The following is an 18,311-nucleotide window of genomic DNA, read 5'->3' as shown; positions in this document are numbered from 1 at the left end:
CAACTACAGCTAAATAAGATATACATTATTGTTTTGTTTCTTTTAAAGATAATAAAACAACATCCTAATATTGTTGCTTTTAATAAAAAAAAATAAAAGGTCATAAATAACTTGCTATACCATATTTATATTTTGTAATTTGAAAAAGGATATTCTACTTTTGCATAAGTTATCAACTCATCTATTCTTAAATAGATTCAAGTGAATTAATTATACTAATTACCAAAATAATTTTTTTTAAAAAAAATCATAGAAACACCTTTTAAACAATAATCAGTAGATTACCACAATTTATATTAATATAGATTTTGAATTTCTAAATTTAACTATATATTTTTGTTTGTCATCCAATGATCATCAAAATAAAAGGCTTGAAAATAAAATAAAGATTTTTTATCATGTGTAATCTAACCAAAAAAATAATGTGGATTTTCAAAGACGTCCGGCATAATGTTCTAAATGTTCATCTATCCATTGATTTCGTAAAAATGCCTGTGCTAAAAATATGTTATAAGAAACTGATAATTTCTCATAAACAAGCAACTCAAGTATAGGTATATAAGCTGACCATTAAAACAGAGAAAATGCACAGGATTACGATAATGTTTATAATGAACAACTACCCTTAACTGATACGTTAGTCAAATAAAGCATCCATTTTTTCATCCTAAGATTAAAAAAATGAATTAGGATCTGTTTCATCCTTACAGTGTACACTAATGCGCCCAAAACTATCAAAACGACCACTTATCTGACATGCTTTAACTGGAGAACTGGGACAAAAACATCGTAGACCTTTCTTTAAAATACTGGAGACCTGCAATCCGATCAATATGCAATGTTAGAAATGATCGCCAGCCAATGATTCAAGTTACAACCGTTAACAATGCTATAAAGGTCAAAAGCGATTAAAAGCTTTAAAAAATAAAATAAAAGATTTTGACAGCGGAAAAACTGAAAGAAATAGAAGCCATTAAAACAGGGGAAAAATTAATGATTTGAGTAACCTTTAAGCCGCCTCTGAAACTCGGTCCATGATATTGGCCACAGCGGTTTTGGAGTCCCTGAGCAATTGTAGACTGTTAATTAAGCTCCTTCTCTTGGTAGCCACCACTGGGCTTTCCTCCATTATCTTCTCCATAACTCCGAAATTAGGCCCTCCAACTTCCTTGAGAATCTGGGACTCCAGCTCCCTGCCCACCAATTTCCTGCAGACAAACTGGAGATGCAAAGGAATCCCATCTCCCATCCTCAGAATGACCACTTTCCAATACGCCATGACGCTCATCTGCATTTCGTAAGCCTCTTCCACTCGTTCGCTCGGCATTTCCATAATATCACCAACATCAACTTCCCCGAAATCTTCCAAAACAACCGTCTTGTTAGCTACATTATAACCAGAGCCCGACGCCCAACCCTTTTCACTGTCCCTGACGAGAAGGCGCAGCCTGTCCATGAACTGGCTCTTCGACTGTATGAGCCTGCCATAAGTTTCCATATATGCAGGACTGAGCGTGAAATCGATCCCCTTCTCCATCGCAAGCATTTCTTTCACGTGTCCAATGCATTCCTGCCTCTTCTCCACAACCAGCCCTTGCACAGCTCGTTGAACTCGCGACCGGAGCTGCGGGTAGCACTGGCAGTAGCACTCAATAACACGATTAATGACCGTTTCTAAGTAGTCCCAAACGGTGGTCGCAAGGCCGAGTCCCTTATCCGAGACCTCTTCAACCATTTGCTGCAACAGGTCGAGGAAAACAGAGCGCGGCAAGAAATTAGGGAGGCCAACGCCCTTGGCTTCCCCGAGCATTTGAGTCTCCTTTGCCAGAAATCTCGTACCCACTGCGCCGCTCTGACAGAAATCTTTGTAAAACTTGTCGAACATGTCCCGCAAGCGGGCAGTGCAATGCATCTGAGGATCCTCTGGAAACTGCTGAAACTCCCCCAAAATCACGACTTTCTTCAGCGACTCCTTTATCTCGTTCAGCAGCTTCACGAACCCGACGTCGGCCTCCCGCGGGTTGCACAAATGCTGAGGGAGGGACCTAAGCTCCGACTGGCGTTTTCCCAACATGTCGTCGATTCTGTTGCAGATCTGCGGCAGCGTGGTGTTGATTGTTGTGGCCTGAATTCGCATCAGTTTCTGGGCCAGCACGGGGATTCCTACCATTTCCTTGTCGATCTTTCTCAGCAGCGGGTGGGAGTCGAACAGCTGCTGTTCTTTCCGCCGGGCCTCGGCGTTGGTCTCGTCGTCGATGCCGTTGCGGACGCAGACGTAGCCGAGGCCAATGTTGACGGCGTCCACCGTCACTTTCTCGAGGAGGCCCTCCGGCGCCTTGTCCGATTTCGTCACCACCGCCAGAGTCCTCTCGCCCTGCGGATCTACTTTCTGCGACATTCGAATCGACTCGCACGTCGGAAAATCCACATTCGCCGCCAACACGTTCAGAATGATGCTCTCCTTGGGAGTGATGTACTGCATTATGATGTCCGCAATCTGCTCGTAAATGTCCTCCGGCTGACCGGCTATGGGAACCCGGGTTATGCCGGGAAGGTCCACCATTGTTAAATCGGGAGCTCCGACTTTCGTTATGTGGAGCGTAATTTGGCTGTAGCTAATGCCTTTCCCTTCCCCTGCTATCTTGTGCGTCGCGGCATCGATTTCGGCAGTGATGTCCCACTCCTTTATTGTCTCCTTTAGGCCACTGTATTCGATGGAAATGTTGGCCTGGGATTTTTCTGAGCAACTCTGGAGTCTCATGATGAGAGGGACTCGGGTGCAGATGCCCGTTCCTCGGGGAAGCTTAATGCCCGCCAGGGACTCCAACACGCTCGACTTCCCGCTGGACTGGTCGCCCACCACCACGATGCTCGGAAGTTGAATCCCCTCTTTCATTATGTCGAGGTTCCGCAGCTTGTCTACCGCGTCCAGCAACGGCCGGATTTGCTGCTGGTAGGATATGGTCAGGCTTGAGACTCCCGCGCTCGGGTCTTCCTCCTCTTCTTGGTCAGGATTCGACATCAGCATCGACATCCTCAGCCTTTCGTCCAAACAACTAGTCGACATTTTTCAAGAGCTCAAACAAACTAATTTGAAAATTCAGTGTCCCGTAGGATATGCTCATGTAACATACAAAGCAAATCTGGTGTGGCTTTATACTTAAATTTGGATAGATGACCGACGCAATAGTTATTTGTACACAGAAAATAGTTAGTTGTACACAGAAAAGCTTTTCGATTTTGGGTTGTACAGAGGTTTCAGATTTTGAACGACGCTCCGTATGATCTTCAACGCCGCTGCTTCCACTACCGCTTACGGAATTAAGATTTCGGAGTGCGTTTTACAGAGACATGATCCATTTAAGTGAGAAATTTCCAGTTCCTCGTACTTCCGTAACTACTGCAACATGAAAGGTGTCCAAATTTGGTTTTAGACCAAACTTTGGTGTCGAGGATTTGGACTACAAAAGATCCTACTTTTGACCCCTTGTAAGATCAAAGATCGTTCGTATGATTTCCATTAATGAGGCTCTCTGATTTCGTACGATCCTTCGTTTGATCCTCTGATCGATTAAGATCATTTGAAATGATCGTGACATTACAATATTATGAATTTGCAGAGCGCGTGATCCTTTTTAGACCGAGTTTTGACGGGACAGGCTCTAAAGACAACAAAGTCAAATTTTCTTTTCCACACTTGCAAAACGTAGTGATATTTTTTTTTTTTTTTTTTTTTTTTGTTGTTTTCGACACAAAAGATACAGATCATGAAGATCAAATGTTGAAATTTTGGAAAAAATTTTATGATATTTTTTATTTTTTGAAAATTGGTCAGCTCTACATTTTGTACGGAGGATAGATGTGTCCAGTTTTGAAGTTCATAATACTCACTCTAGTACTCTATCATGTAAAAGAAATATCATGTGTCCTCTCCTGACGTAAAATTCCATTTTCTCTATCTAATTGCACAGATTGCAATTTCAAATTTTACTTAACTCGTAACGTGTTGATTGCTATTAGGAAAGTATAAGAGAGGACTTCATTTTTTAAAGATATATTATTAAATAATTGTTAATTAGTAGGATCATTTTAGTATGCATTGGATATGTTGAAGATGTGTGAAGATAATTAACCATATTGATAGTTTATGGTACATTCAAACAATGCATGAAATCCATACTCCTGGATGAGTAAAGGTCCCAATAGAAAAGCAATAAGTGTTAAGTGTGTCATTCATTCTCATGAGAGATCGGTTCTTGTGAACCACTAGTCATGAAACATGGGTCAATCAATTTGACTCAAAAAAATAACATTCTTGAATCCTAATAGCAATATTAGAGTTTGCCTTGATGTAGAAAATATCCCATACCTACCAATCAACAATAATTAGGGGAAGAGACCCATTAGCCGCTCAGGCTAACGTCACACACCTATAGCTCCTAATCCATACGTCAAAATCTGTCAATCTTTTCAATCAACTTCATTAGGTGATTAAAGAGCTTAAATCTAGGGTTTTAGGCATTTCCGCATTTACAGAGCTCCCTACAGGAGTTGTACAGTGCGAAGTGGTTGAAAAGTGTCATTTCAAAACATTCGTCGAGAAACCATTATGTTCAAACCCAAATAGTCGCTCACTAAAAAAATAGTACTTATTGCTAAAAAAAATGATCAACTAAAAAATGACCGACTACTAGTACATGTGTGATCGACTATTAGCACCCATTATCGGCTATTAGTACATGTGTTATATCTTTTAAAACTTTTTTAAAATGGTAATGGGGGGATATATAACGATAGCATATGGATCATTGGACCCCTAACAACTACTGGATCTCTTCTCCTAAGAAGTGCTCTAATTCAAATAATATTAAAATGGATGACCTTCCGCAAATTTCTACTATACAATGTATATTACATTTCTATAAACACATGGCAAAAGAAAACTGCAAGTAAACTATCAACTAAACATACAATACTCACTTCTAATGAGAATGAAGCAAGACGTGCCTTAAATTTTATGTCACAATCACTCCAAAGGAGAAATCCTGGAGATTAATACGTAGTTTTATGTGGAATAATACATAGATCAAGGCTTGGCAAGGTAGGGAAAGACAGAGAGGCTAAGGGTCCATTTGGTTCCTGGAAGATGATAGGAATTGGCTTTTTCAAAATCTGGATTTGAAATTTTTTGCGTTTGTTTCAAAATTAGAAAAATGGAATTAGCATACCAGACTTCCATTTTTGCCTCATGTAATGCCCCGCTTGGAGTTCCTTGGAACAAGGATTTAATTCAAGCTAAGATATATATATATATATATATATTTTACAAGTATGAATACACATGACAACATCATACAGGGATCATAGAGATCGCAATGGAAGACTTCACCAACAATCTGAGCAACCAAAAAATCTCCAAATGCCACTACTAAACAAAATGACTGACAATGGGAGACGCAAAACTAAATCTAAATCAAAACATTATGAATTCAAAATGCGACTCCAATGGATTGAAGAACACCGAAGAGGGTACCCAAAAATTTTCACGAAAAGTTTAGGTCTTATTGAAAAGTGCCCGTTGTCTGCCCGCACATGTTTTTACAAAAGCTAGGCGATACTTTAAATAAGCACTGGGCGATACTTTAAAGTATCGTGTGACATTTCTCAAGGAGGAGGGCGACACTTTTAGGGATTGGGTGACACTTCTCTAAAGAGCGTACAATACTTTACAAGTATCGCATGATACTTCTTCAATGGAGGTGCGATATTGGAAAGTATCACACAACAAAACTCCAAGAGCCATGCGATACAAACAAGGTTTGTACGACATATCTCCAATGGGCGTGCGACACTTTATTGTATCGCACCATGCTTACACATGGTTGCCCAAGAAAGCAAGAAAACTACTCTAAGGGTCAAAATGAGGAATGAAACAGGAAAATAAACCTCCACACTAAGGAGTACCAGATCCACAACGATCGAGGAGCGAACACTCAAGTGCATAACCGACAATGTGCTAATGAATAAGAAAGAGGAACATCTATCCATCTAAATCATAGAAATAACAGAACGTAATAAAAACAACATCGCAATGTACATAAATAACATCACAATAACTGTTCACAACCAAACTAAGTATGCGGTTCCTCCCAACCATCAATAACATCATAAGACCATCATGGATCTTAGCCATCCCCTGCATGTAACATCCCAAGTCACCGACTAGATCATCGGTACTATCGTAATAGGGACGTCACTACTAAAACATGCTATAGTAAAAGCATAAAAAAATCTAACATGCTAGTAGTGAAGCATAAGATAATCCTACTAGTAGATAACATCACCTATCACATGCTAATCATCATAACAAGAAAATCTAGCATGCTAACCAATAAACAATAGATAATCCAATACAACAATTCACATCATCTAGTCATATGGTAAACATCATAACATGGGAATGCATCAAATAAACTAACATCATCTAAACATGATATCCAAGCATTCTAATGAAAGCATAAATCACAAGAAAGCCTACTCTAGAACCCAAAGTATCAAGTGAAAATATCTAGCAATGGTCGCACTAAGATAAAAGATAGTCTCTGTACACCGGTCCCTAATAGTGGTGAAGGTAGCTATGCCTCCCAACCACGTGGCACCTGTAAGTCCACACCCATTATGCTAATGGAGATAATGACTTAACCACAAATACACATAAAACACAATAACTATGGCTAACACTCACGCTAGACAGTATGATGGCTGAAACCAAGAACCTAAGACAATGAAAGGAGTATAGGTCCTGGTCAGACACTCAATAGACTACTAAGTAAGGGCTAACATCATGGAGAGTTGATTGGTATCAACAAGCCCAAGCTCGGATCATGCATTTCGACTCCTCAACAAAGGGCCCAGCACATACATTTTATTATCTTAAGTTTTATTACCAGTCACACATTATCTTTAATTATCACTTGATTAAAACTTCCTCTGCCGACCCTATGGGACTGAGGTCCCTAGGCTACGAGATAGAAGCCCCCTCCATATGCAACCCTACCCTACCCATGCTCATCCTACGACAAGTGCTCATGGGCATGCATATTCCCAACCTAACCCTAATGATCATAACTTTTAGAAGTACCACAGAAGATTGGGCCTCACAAGTCACCTGACAAATGTACACACACGTACTCGTGTGTGGTGCACCACCATCATGAAAATCATAACACAAGGACTGGATGAGAACACAATGCAAAAGATAACACCCAACTGAAAGCAACACGAGAAGATGGATTCTATACGAATCCTAAAGTCAATAAAACCATACATCATGAAATCACTCTACTAGCCTCAATCCAGAAGTATTGATTCTACAGGAACCCCAATGATGCAAAAAGACCAAACATCAAGAACTCACTCAATCGGCCTCAATCCGAGAGTATGGATTCTACACGAATCCTAATGTCCACAAAACAAAAGCAAAGGTCCAAAAGAAACCATAACAATAGGTATAAGAATCACTCAACTGAACACAACATCAGGAGTACGAATGCGACATGCATCCCAATGCAAACACAAAAGTGCAATAATGGTCTGACTGGTATCCAAACAGATCATCTAGGTTCACGACCCACATTGTGCCAAGCAAACCCAAGAAAGCAGAGTGGCATGCAAAACGAGGTAAAAATTCCAAATTTTGGAAAACTTCAAAATTAAAATCCATTTGACCATTGGGTACAAAAACTCCAAAAATTCAAAAATAATCAAGTTCGAACACCGTATGCATAAACAGCCAGCATAACGATGCAAACCCCCAAACCCTCATCTCGAAAAATAGGGAAATGTTCATACCCGCTCAACCGGGTAGAACTAACATACAAAAACGAAGGGGAACACTAGTTCTCAGCCTCCAAACAAATGGCTACCAAAAAACAGAAGTAGAAACAGAGCCAAAACAATAAAACAAGAAAACCCCACCTCACAACCAAAAGGGCAAAATAGAAATCTGAATCATAAAATAAATAGCTCGCAAAAGTAGCTAAAAATTGTGGCAATCCAAAGTTTCCCCAAGCTGGATCCAATGAGCTCAACCTTGCAACAATCCCATGCCTGTAGCTCCTACAACAAACAAAACAATAAATCCTCATGAAGAGGATTTTGGGTTTTACTCTCCAAATTTCTAATTTAAAAGTGAGAAGTGAGGAATTAAATTCCTTTTTGGATATTTATTCACTTTTCAAGTGAATAATGGATTAGGGCAAATAACTAACCAACCTAGTTAAACCCTGAATTGACCCAAATGAAAACAAACTATTCCTAGAAATAGGAATTCATCTATGGAAAAGCTGCCAAAAATCAAAATAAATCAATTAAAAAGCTCAAAAACCCAAAAACACAAAAATCTCCTTAACAACTTTTGCGACAATGCGAAATTCTAAATACACAAACACACTTACTGGTTTTACACATAATGCAAATGAGTTCGGATTTAATAATCACCAAAAGGATTAATAAAACAATTAAAATAATGATACGTTGACCATACAAGGATGACATTGGTAAAATATGAATGGTTGAATCACTAACTCTATGTGCCACTACTAGGGATATAAATCTTGCACACTAAACAACACGATCAAGTGCAATTGCATATAATAACATAGCTAAAGCAATAAATGCATTAATCACCTAATTTAACCATTTATTTAATTATATTATATTTAAATAATCTATTTATGTCACTCACGTTCGCATAAAGTATAAAAATGTAGGAATGAAGTAAATAACCATAGCATTAAATTCATCACATAACATAATCAGTGATATGTCCAAATACAGGATAACTAGATATCATCTTAAAACACACTGTCATCTCAAAATGACATCATCATGCAAATATAATCAAATGAACAGCATGGTAGTCTAAAATCTATGATATTGAAATCAAAGTATAACATCCAACCCTCAGGTCATGTGAAATGTGAAACATAACATAAGTAACAAAGTATCTCTTGGATCAAAATATAACAAGGTAAATATCCACAGCACATAACCAAAGAATCCAACATGGACAATCCATTTCTAATTATTTAAGCATTTAATAATGATTATTTAAACAAAATAAAAAAAAAGCACTTAAAATACATAAGAAAACATTTTCATAAACATGACTAATCACTGCTATAGGAACCTAGTCCAATGTAGCATGGTAATAGTACACAGTGCAATCTTTGCACACATCTCAGGGTAATCATGGAACAACATCATGATACCACATCAATCTTGGTAACCACTGGCACAAATCTCAGTGAACCATAAATCACATCATAATATCATAAATTAGCCATAAGCATAATCAAAACAATTGATATAGAAACATACATCAAATCATCTCTGTGGTGTAGACCACTCATGCTCACAATCATGATCCATCACAACAAAAGATCAACAAGGTTGCATCCATCAAGATGACTTATAGAAGTCAAATGGGAGAGGCACTACATCATCTTCCCCCCCCCCCCCCAAAGACTAGGCTTACTTGTAGAAGCTTACAATCCAAGAATAGAAACCAAAACACATTAAGAACCAAAAATCAAGTCAAGAAAAAGGGACAACTCAACAAACTCACCACAAGTCAAACCAGATCACTCCAACATTCTCAAACCATCATGTCAACCCCCAAATAGGTCAACCATAAGAGGAAGGTGTCACACTGACACAAGGTCCTCCAACAAGGAACCTTATATGTGCTAGGAAAAACCCATCTAGCCATAAAGTCAACAATACAAGGTAAGGAAAAAGCCACTCTCCCTTGTCAACAGGTGCCCAACTATGACATGCACCTACCACATGACCACAAAACAAGGTCAAAACATGAAGCACTTCCAACAAGAGTTGGAATCATGGGGAATAGCCATCCCAAAATTCCCAAGAATACTATCATGTCACACATGAGCATTCTGGAATCCACGTAAACTCACCCTTAGAACAAAGAGGATGACAATTTACAACAAAATTACACTCCAAAAGACTACTCACCACCAAGCGTAGGAGCACAACACCTCTCTGAGGTACAAAAGCTCAACTACCATTGGGAACTAGGGTTACATAACCCAACTAGACAAGATATCACCTTTCCACAAGGTTGCAAAGACTTCTGTCAGTGGACACAATCATGTGATATCTGCATACTAACTCATAAGATGGTAACATGTGTCCAACGATACCATGTACCTCCAGCACCATGCTGGGAATACTACACCCAACCTACCACTAAACTCAATCTCCAGCCTCAAGTCAACGATCAATGAGAAAACTTGATTAAGACAATTCTCATGAAGAAACAAACTTAGGGAGAAAGAAACTACAGAGTATAGGACTAAGAGGGAGTCTCTCTCAACCTCTACACTAAATCAGCCCAAGACATGTTAGGGAACACACAATTCCACCAACCATCAACATACTCATTTGAAATCACTAACAGAGCTAGTGGCATAACCATGCTAGCCTACTCTCTCAAGAGAGAAAGAATACAGAGATGCACTCAAGACGATGTCTAAAAAGGAGAATCTAGACTCATCAAAGAACCGAGTCACTCCCAAATGACAAGGCAACATCAACCTTGAGCAAGGTACACTTACAAGCTACACTTCACCTCACGAAGGTGGATTGGTGCAAAAGGGAACACACAAACCCAAGCACGAACTCCCACAAGTACCTTGTAAATTATGAAGACTAGATAACTCTTCCATTAAGAATAACATGAAGAGTTAAACTTCTCTAATGGCCATAAATATGATATGTCATGATTGAATTGGCCTCTACTCGATAAAGGTTATTTAGAACATCAATCTGCAACTCCAAAAGTGTGAAAGAGTTACTTCTTGTTCCCTATGAAAATTTTTGCATTAGCACGGTCTCATGGGAAGTTTCTCAAAAAACTAGGCAAGAAAGTGCAATGAACCAAGCGAGAAAGTGCATGACCACAAGATTCTCACGCAAAATTACAAATTAGCACAAAAATTGCCTTCACTCTAGAGGCCATAACCATCACATCCAAACTTCGATTGAATCCTTCAAAAAGCGTCAGAAAGATAACAACGAGGACTAAAACATAATGAAGCTAAGAGATTCTTAAGATCAAGAGTTTGAGTCACCACTCAAGACAAAACAACATAGGCAAAATCAACAATCTTGGTTACCAAGACAAGTGACAAACAAAACGTCCAAAACCATACAAGAGTACACATGCCCAAAAAAACATAAGACATGGAATGGAAGGTAATCCATACACTAAAACCATAATTACTTATCTTTCATAATTTCATTACTTAAACATAACATGAGCACTAATGCACAATGAAATTGAAAGGTTTTCAAAGCAAGGGTTCAAGAGTCACCATAAAACAAGTATATATCTTTCAATTTCTTTTGAAGAATTAACATTATATTTACTCATCTTTTAAACCATCCAATTATAGTAACAAGTTTAAATCTACCAAAGACACACTAGCATGTTCTCCATGATATTATCCCTTGAACGTACTACTAGAGGTTCAAGATGAACATGATAGAGTCACAACACACAACTGGGCAGCAGTAAAACACATCCAAAATAGTCATCATGAAACATCATCAAAAATCCCAAATGGGGGAATTATCCATTCCAATAGTACATGTCAAAAAGAGCTCATTTCAACAATAATTCAAGTGTGACAACCGCCACAAAGAGAGCAATAGATAAAATTTGATGACTATTCCAAGAGAGGAAAATACAGAAAACCAATGCTAGCCCAACAACATGAGGAAAGTACCTCCAGCTGAATAAAATAAGGAATCAATCAAATCACATTACATGCGGTGACTGAGGATAGTCACATAAGAGGGATAAATTACCACACAATGCTAAGGAATACATCATCCTAACAGTGTTAGAGAACACACTCACACACATCAAGCAATATACCATCAATAATCTCATGCATATGCAGACAACAATAATTTCCTTAATTATTTTTCCATGCAATGCAACATTTAAATATTCATCAATTTAATACAATTTTCCATAAGCTTAAGAAGTAATGAGATTGGGGACTTAAGTCATTAACCAAAAAGATCTAATGCAAGACCTACTCCTTTGCAATGATTTACAATAAACACTCATTTCTCAATGAAAGGAACCATTTCATTACTATAACAATATAACATAGAATCCCAAATAAGATTCATTTATTTACATACAATTAGGATAAAATAGGGAAACAATGCACCTTTCTCCATAAGGAGAAACAAGAAGAGACACCCAAAGCCAACACATGGAAACTAATCAGTGGCTCCATCCAAAAGGGTCACACACACAACCAATCAAACAAAGGCACATCGATTTCATCTACAAAACAAGGAAGACTCACTTCCTTCTCCTCACATGGATCTAGTCACATCTACTGAACAAGCAAGTCCATCACAAGTAGATACCAAAGCAACAAAGATCACAAGTTCTCACCAAGACACTCGCACTCAACTAATGCAACAACAACCATATGGGCAACATATACGCAGAGATCCAAATGTTTGAACACGGACTCTGATACCAGATGTAATGCCCCACCTAGAGATCCTTGGAACAAGGATTCAATTCAAGATACACACACACACACACACACACACACACACACACACACACACACACAAGTATGAATGCACATGACAACATCATAAAAGGATTACACAGATTCCAATGAAAGACTTCACCAACAATTTGAGCAACCAATGAATCTCCAAATGCCACTACCAAACAAAATGACTTACAATGGGAGACACAAAACTAAATCCAAATCAAAACATTATGAATTCAAAATGTGATTCCAGAGGATTGAAGAACACTGAAGAGGGTACCCAAAATGCTTCCTAAAAAGTTTAGGTCTTACCAAAAAGTGCCCACTATCTACCCGCATAGGTTTTCACAAAAGCTAGGCGATACTTTAAATCAGCACTGGGCGATACTTTAAAGTATCATGCGACATTTCTTGAGAAGGAAGGCAACACTTTTAGGGATTGGGTGACACTTCTCTAAAGGGCGTACGATACTTCTTCAATGGGGGTGCGATATTTTGAAAGTATCGCACAACAAAACTCTAAGAGGCATACGATACAAATAGGGTTTGTATAACATATCTCCAATGGGCGTGCGGCACTTTATTGTATCGCACCATGTTGACACATGGTCACCCAAGAAAGTAAGAAAACTACTCTAAGGGTCAAAACAAGGAATGAAACGAGAAAACAAACCTCCACACTAGGGAGTACTGGATCCACAAAGATCGAGGAGTGAACACTCAAGTGCATAACCAACAATATGCCAAGGAACAAGAAAGAGGAACATATATCCCTCTAAATCATAGAAATAATAGAACGTACTAAAAGAAACATTGCAGTGTACAGAAATAACATCACAATAACTGAACAACCAAACTATGTACGCAATTCCTTCCAACCATCAATAACATCATAAGACTATCATGGATCCTAACCATCCCCTGCACGTAACATCCCAAGTCACCAACCAGATCGTCAGTACTATCATAATAGGGACGTCACTATTAAGACATGCTACAATAAAAGCATAAGGAAATCTAACATGCTAGTAGTGAAGCATGAGATAATCCTACTAGTAGATAACATCACCTATCACATGCTAATCATCATAACAAGGAAATCTAACATGCTAACCAATAAGCAATAGATAATCCAATATAATAATTCACATCATCTAGTCATATGCTAAACATCATAACATGGAAATGCATCAAATAAACTAACATCATCTAAACATGATATTCAAGCATTCTAATGAAAGCATAAATCAAAAGAAAGCCTACTCTGAAACTCGAAGTATCAACTGAAAACATCTAGCAATGGTCACACTAGGATAAAAGATCGTCTCTGTACACCGGTCGCTAGTAGTGGTGAAGGTAGCTATGCCTCCCAACCACATGGCACTCATAGGTCCACACCCACTGTGCTGATGGAGATAATGATCCAACCACAAACACACATAAACCACAACATCCATAGCTAACACTCATGCCAGATAGTATGATGGCTGAAATCAAGAACCTAAGACAATGCAAGGAGTACAAGTCCTGGTCAGACACTCAATAGGCTACTAAGTAGGGCCTAGCATCATGGAGAGTTGCTTGGCATTGACAAGCCCAAGCTTGGATCGTGTGTTTCAACTCCTCAATGGAGGGCCCTGCACATACATTTTATTATCTTAAGTTTTTTTACCAGTTACACATTTTTTTAAATTATCACTTGATTAAAACTTCTTCTTCCAACCCTATGGGATTGAGGTCACCAAGCTATGAGATAGAAACCCCCTCCATATGCTACCCTACCCTGCCCATGCTCATCCTACGACAAGTGCTCATGGGCATGTATATTCCCAACCCAACCCCAATGATCATAACTTATGGAAGTACCACGAAAGATCGAGTCTCGCAAGTCAGTCGACAAATGTACGTGCACGTACTCATGTGTGGTGCACCACCATCATGAAGATCATAACACAAGCACTGAATGAGAACACAATGTAAAAGATAACACCCAACTGATAGCAACACGGGAGGACAGATTCTACATGAATCTTAAAGCCAATAAAACCATACATCATGAAATTACTCTACCGACCTCAATCCAAAAGTATGGATTCTACACAAATCCCAATGATGTAAAAAGACCAAACATCATGAACTCACTCAACTGGCCTTAATCCGGGAGTATGGATTTTACATGAATCCTAATGTTCACAAAACAAAAGCAAAGGTCCAAAAGAAACCATAACAACAGGTATAAGAATCACTCAATCAAACACAACATCAAGAGTACGGATGTGACACGCATCCCAATGCAAACACAAAAGTGCAGTAGTGGTCTGACTGGTATCTCAATGGATCATCTAGGTCCATGACTCACATTATGCCAAGAAAACCTGAGAAAGTAGGGTGACATGCAAAACAAGGTAAAAGTCCAAAAATTAAAAAAATTTCAAAATTGAAATCCATTTGACCTTTGGGTAAAAAAATCCAAAAATCCAAAAATAATCAATTTCAAACATCGTATGCAAAAACAACCAGCATAACAACACAAAACCCCAAACCCTTATCCCAAAAAATAGGAAAATGTTCATACCCACCCAACTAGGTAGAACTAAAATATAGAAATGGAGGGGAACACTAGTTCTTAGCCTCTAAACAAATGGCTACCAAAAATAGAATTAGAAACAGAGTCAAAACAATAAAACAAGAAAGCTCTATCTCACAGCCAAAAGGGTAAAACGAGAATTTGAACTATAAAATAAATAGCCCGCAAAGGTAGCTAAAAATCATGGAAATCCAAGGTTTCCTCGAGCTAGATCCAGCAAGCTCAACCTCACGACGATCCCATGCCCGTAGCTCCCACAATGAACAAAACAGTAAATCCTCATAAAAAGGATTTTGGGTTTTACTCTCCAACTTTCTAATTTAAAAGTGAGAAGTGAGGAATTAAATTCTTTTTTGGATATTTATTCACTTTTCAAGTGAATAATCAATTAGGAAAAATAACTAGCCAACTTAGTTAAACCCAAATCGACCCAAATGAAAATAGGCTTTTCCTAAAAATAGGAATTCATCTATGGCAAAGCTGCCAAAAATTAAAATAAATCAATTAAAAAGCTTGAAAACCCAAAAACACAAAAATCTCCTTAACAACTTTCGTGACAATGCGAACTTCTAAATGCACGGACACACTTACTGGTCTAATCACATAATGCAAATGAGCTTGGATTTAATAATCACCAAAAGGATTAATAAAACAATTAAAATAAGGATACATTGACCATACAGAGACAACATTGGTAAAATATGAATGGCTGAATCACTAACTCCACGTGCCACTGCCAGGGATAGAAATCCTGCACACTAAACAACACGATCAAGTGCAATTGCATATAATAACATAGATGAAGCAATAAATGCATTAAATCACCTAGATTAACCATTTATTTAATTATATTAAAATATTCTATTTACATCACTCACGTTCGCATAAAGCATAACAACGTAGGAATGAAGTAAATAACCATAGCATTAAATCCATTACATAACATAATCAGTGAAATGTCCAAATATTGGATAACTAGATATCATTTTAAAACATATTGTCATCTCAAAATGACATCATCATACAAATATGATCAAATGAACAACATAGTAATCTAAAATCTATGATACTGAAATCAAGGTATAATATTTGACCCTCAGGTCATCTCAAATGTGAAACATAACATGAGTAACAAAGTATCTCTCAGATCAAAATATAACAAGGTAAATATCCGTAGCACATAACCAAAGAATCCAACATGGACAATCCATTTCTAATTATTTAAGCATTTAATAATGATTGTTTAAACAACATAAAAAAAAGCACTTGAAATACAAAAGCAAACATAGTCATAAACATGACTAACCACTGCTACAGGAACCTAGTCTAGAGTAGCATAGTAATAGTACAGAGTGCAATCTTTGCACACATCTCAGGGTAATCACGAAACAACATCATGATACCACATCGATCTTGGTAACCATTGGCACAAATCTTAGTGAACCATAAATCACATCATAATCTCATACATCAGCCATAAGCATAATCAAAGCAACTGATACAGAAACATACATCAAATCACCTCTACAGTGTAGACCACTCATGGTCACAATCATGATCCATCACAACAAAAGATCAACAAGGTTGCATCTATCAGGATGACTTACAAAAGTCAAATGGGAGAGGCACTACACCTCAAAACTAGGTTTTCTAACTTCTTACTAGCAAGTAGAAATTGAAAATCAAAACCTGGTTATTTTTTTTTAAAGAGTAAAAACAATAAATTGGACTACTTTTTGAAATTTTCTTTCAACTCCAAGCTGAAGTATAAAAATGTGTTTTCACACACATCTTCAGAGTGAAATAAATGGTTCAAGCAAAATCCCCAAAATCAAAATGAAGATTTGCAAAAGGTTTGTAAAAATCCTGATTTTTAAAATTCTACAAACCAAATGAACCCTTATTAGGGAATAATACATTTCTGTTGATTCTAGAATACCTTATTTGCATTCTGGTGAAAAGGTAGACCTGCAAACACGGTACACACAGAAGTTTTCATATGTTAGAGTTCATACTTGAGGAAAAGACCTGCTTCTCGAAACCTATTTTCCACTGCAAAATCCATACGCCTATTCATCTCTGGAGTGAAATGATTCTTCTAGTCACCCACTTCACCTTGCTGAAAAAAATATCGATTACTTATCTGAGCTGTTTTGAAATCTTGTTTGCCGTTTGTGTTAACGTCCAAAGTGGAAAAAGATTGAAAGCTACATTGACAATCTATGTGAGAAATGTCCTCCTCTATCATAGAGGATTGCCCAAATTAGATATCTTTTTGACGTGGGACAAAGAATCTGCCTTCATATCTTCATAAGTCAAAAACAAGATGTTATTCTGATTTCTGCTGGCATTCTAAAAGCCCAAGACATGATCAACAAAAGGACCATAGAAAGAGACACTGTTAACGAAGGAGTCAAAAAAATACTTCCTTGGAGATTGGAGATGTAGATTCACCATTGAAGAAGATTTGTATTGCAGGCAAATATTTCCAGTGGGAAACGAACGTGACCTTTGGATTTTGAGCGATATAAATGATTATGCAGCCCAAAGATGTGAATGTAGGTGGAAGGGCTAAGTAAGGAAGATGGGTGCTGAGCAACCTTGGGGAGGGCATTTCATCAACTACAACAGATGCATTTGGCAGTGCTCGTGAACTGTGGTGCCTTTCTATGTTGGGAAACAACTGGTAGACATTTCCCCCCTTCAAAATGTCACCTTTGCTTTTACTCATAACGGTAGCAACTATCGCTTTGACCCAGGTTGTTCCCGTCTTCACTCCCAAGCATACATACACATCGTCCTCCTGTGCTTTGAACTCTGTCTGCACTTTCGTCACTCCTCCGAAACTAACGGGCTTGTACAAGAAGCCATCATGTTCAACCAATTCATTCATCAAACTAGTGTGGTAGGCAAGCTATTCCATCAACACTCTAATACTTTTATACGCAGAATTGAGGGGTTGTAGTCGGAAAAACATTTTATATTGACAAATTATTTCATCACAAAGAATCAAGCTTTTATAAAATAATAAAGAAAATAAGTGGTTGGAATTCCTTTATTTTTAATTGAAAAGTATAATTTTTGCAAATAAAAGAATCTAGCAGCATGTG

At 37.9% G+C, this 18,311-nt stretch overlaps 2 pseudogenes across 1 annotated transcript; both read right to left on the bottom strand.

The window, feature by feature from the left end:
• Positions 1–448: 448 nt before the first annotated feature.
• LOC149578034 (dynamin-related protein 4C pseudogene) lies at positions 449–3,133 on the bottom strand (annotated as a pseudogene). The gene is made up of 2 exons (XR_016364178.1): positions 1,008–3,133; positions 449–817 (listed from the first exon to the last, which is right to left on the bottom strand). The product of XR_016364178.1 is annotated as a dynamin-related protein 4C pseudogene (transcript).
• A 14,070-nt stretch (positions 3,134–17,203) lies between these two features.
• Positions 17,204–18,094, bottom strand: LOC149578033 (cytosolic sulfotransferase 17-like; annotated as a pseudogene).
• Positions 18,095–18,311: the final 217 nt, after the last annotated feature.

This window comes from Cupressus sempervirens, chromosome 1, assembly GCF_028749045.1.
Source record: "Cupressus sempervirens isolate cs-2001-9-10 chromosome 1, ASM2874904v1, whole genome shotgun sequence".
Taxonomy (NCBI): Eukaryota; Viridiplantae; Streptophyta; class Pinopsida; order Cupressales; family Cupressaceae; genus Cupressus; species Cupressus sempervirens.
This window is presented reverse-complemented; position numbering and strand designations above follow the sequence as displayed.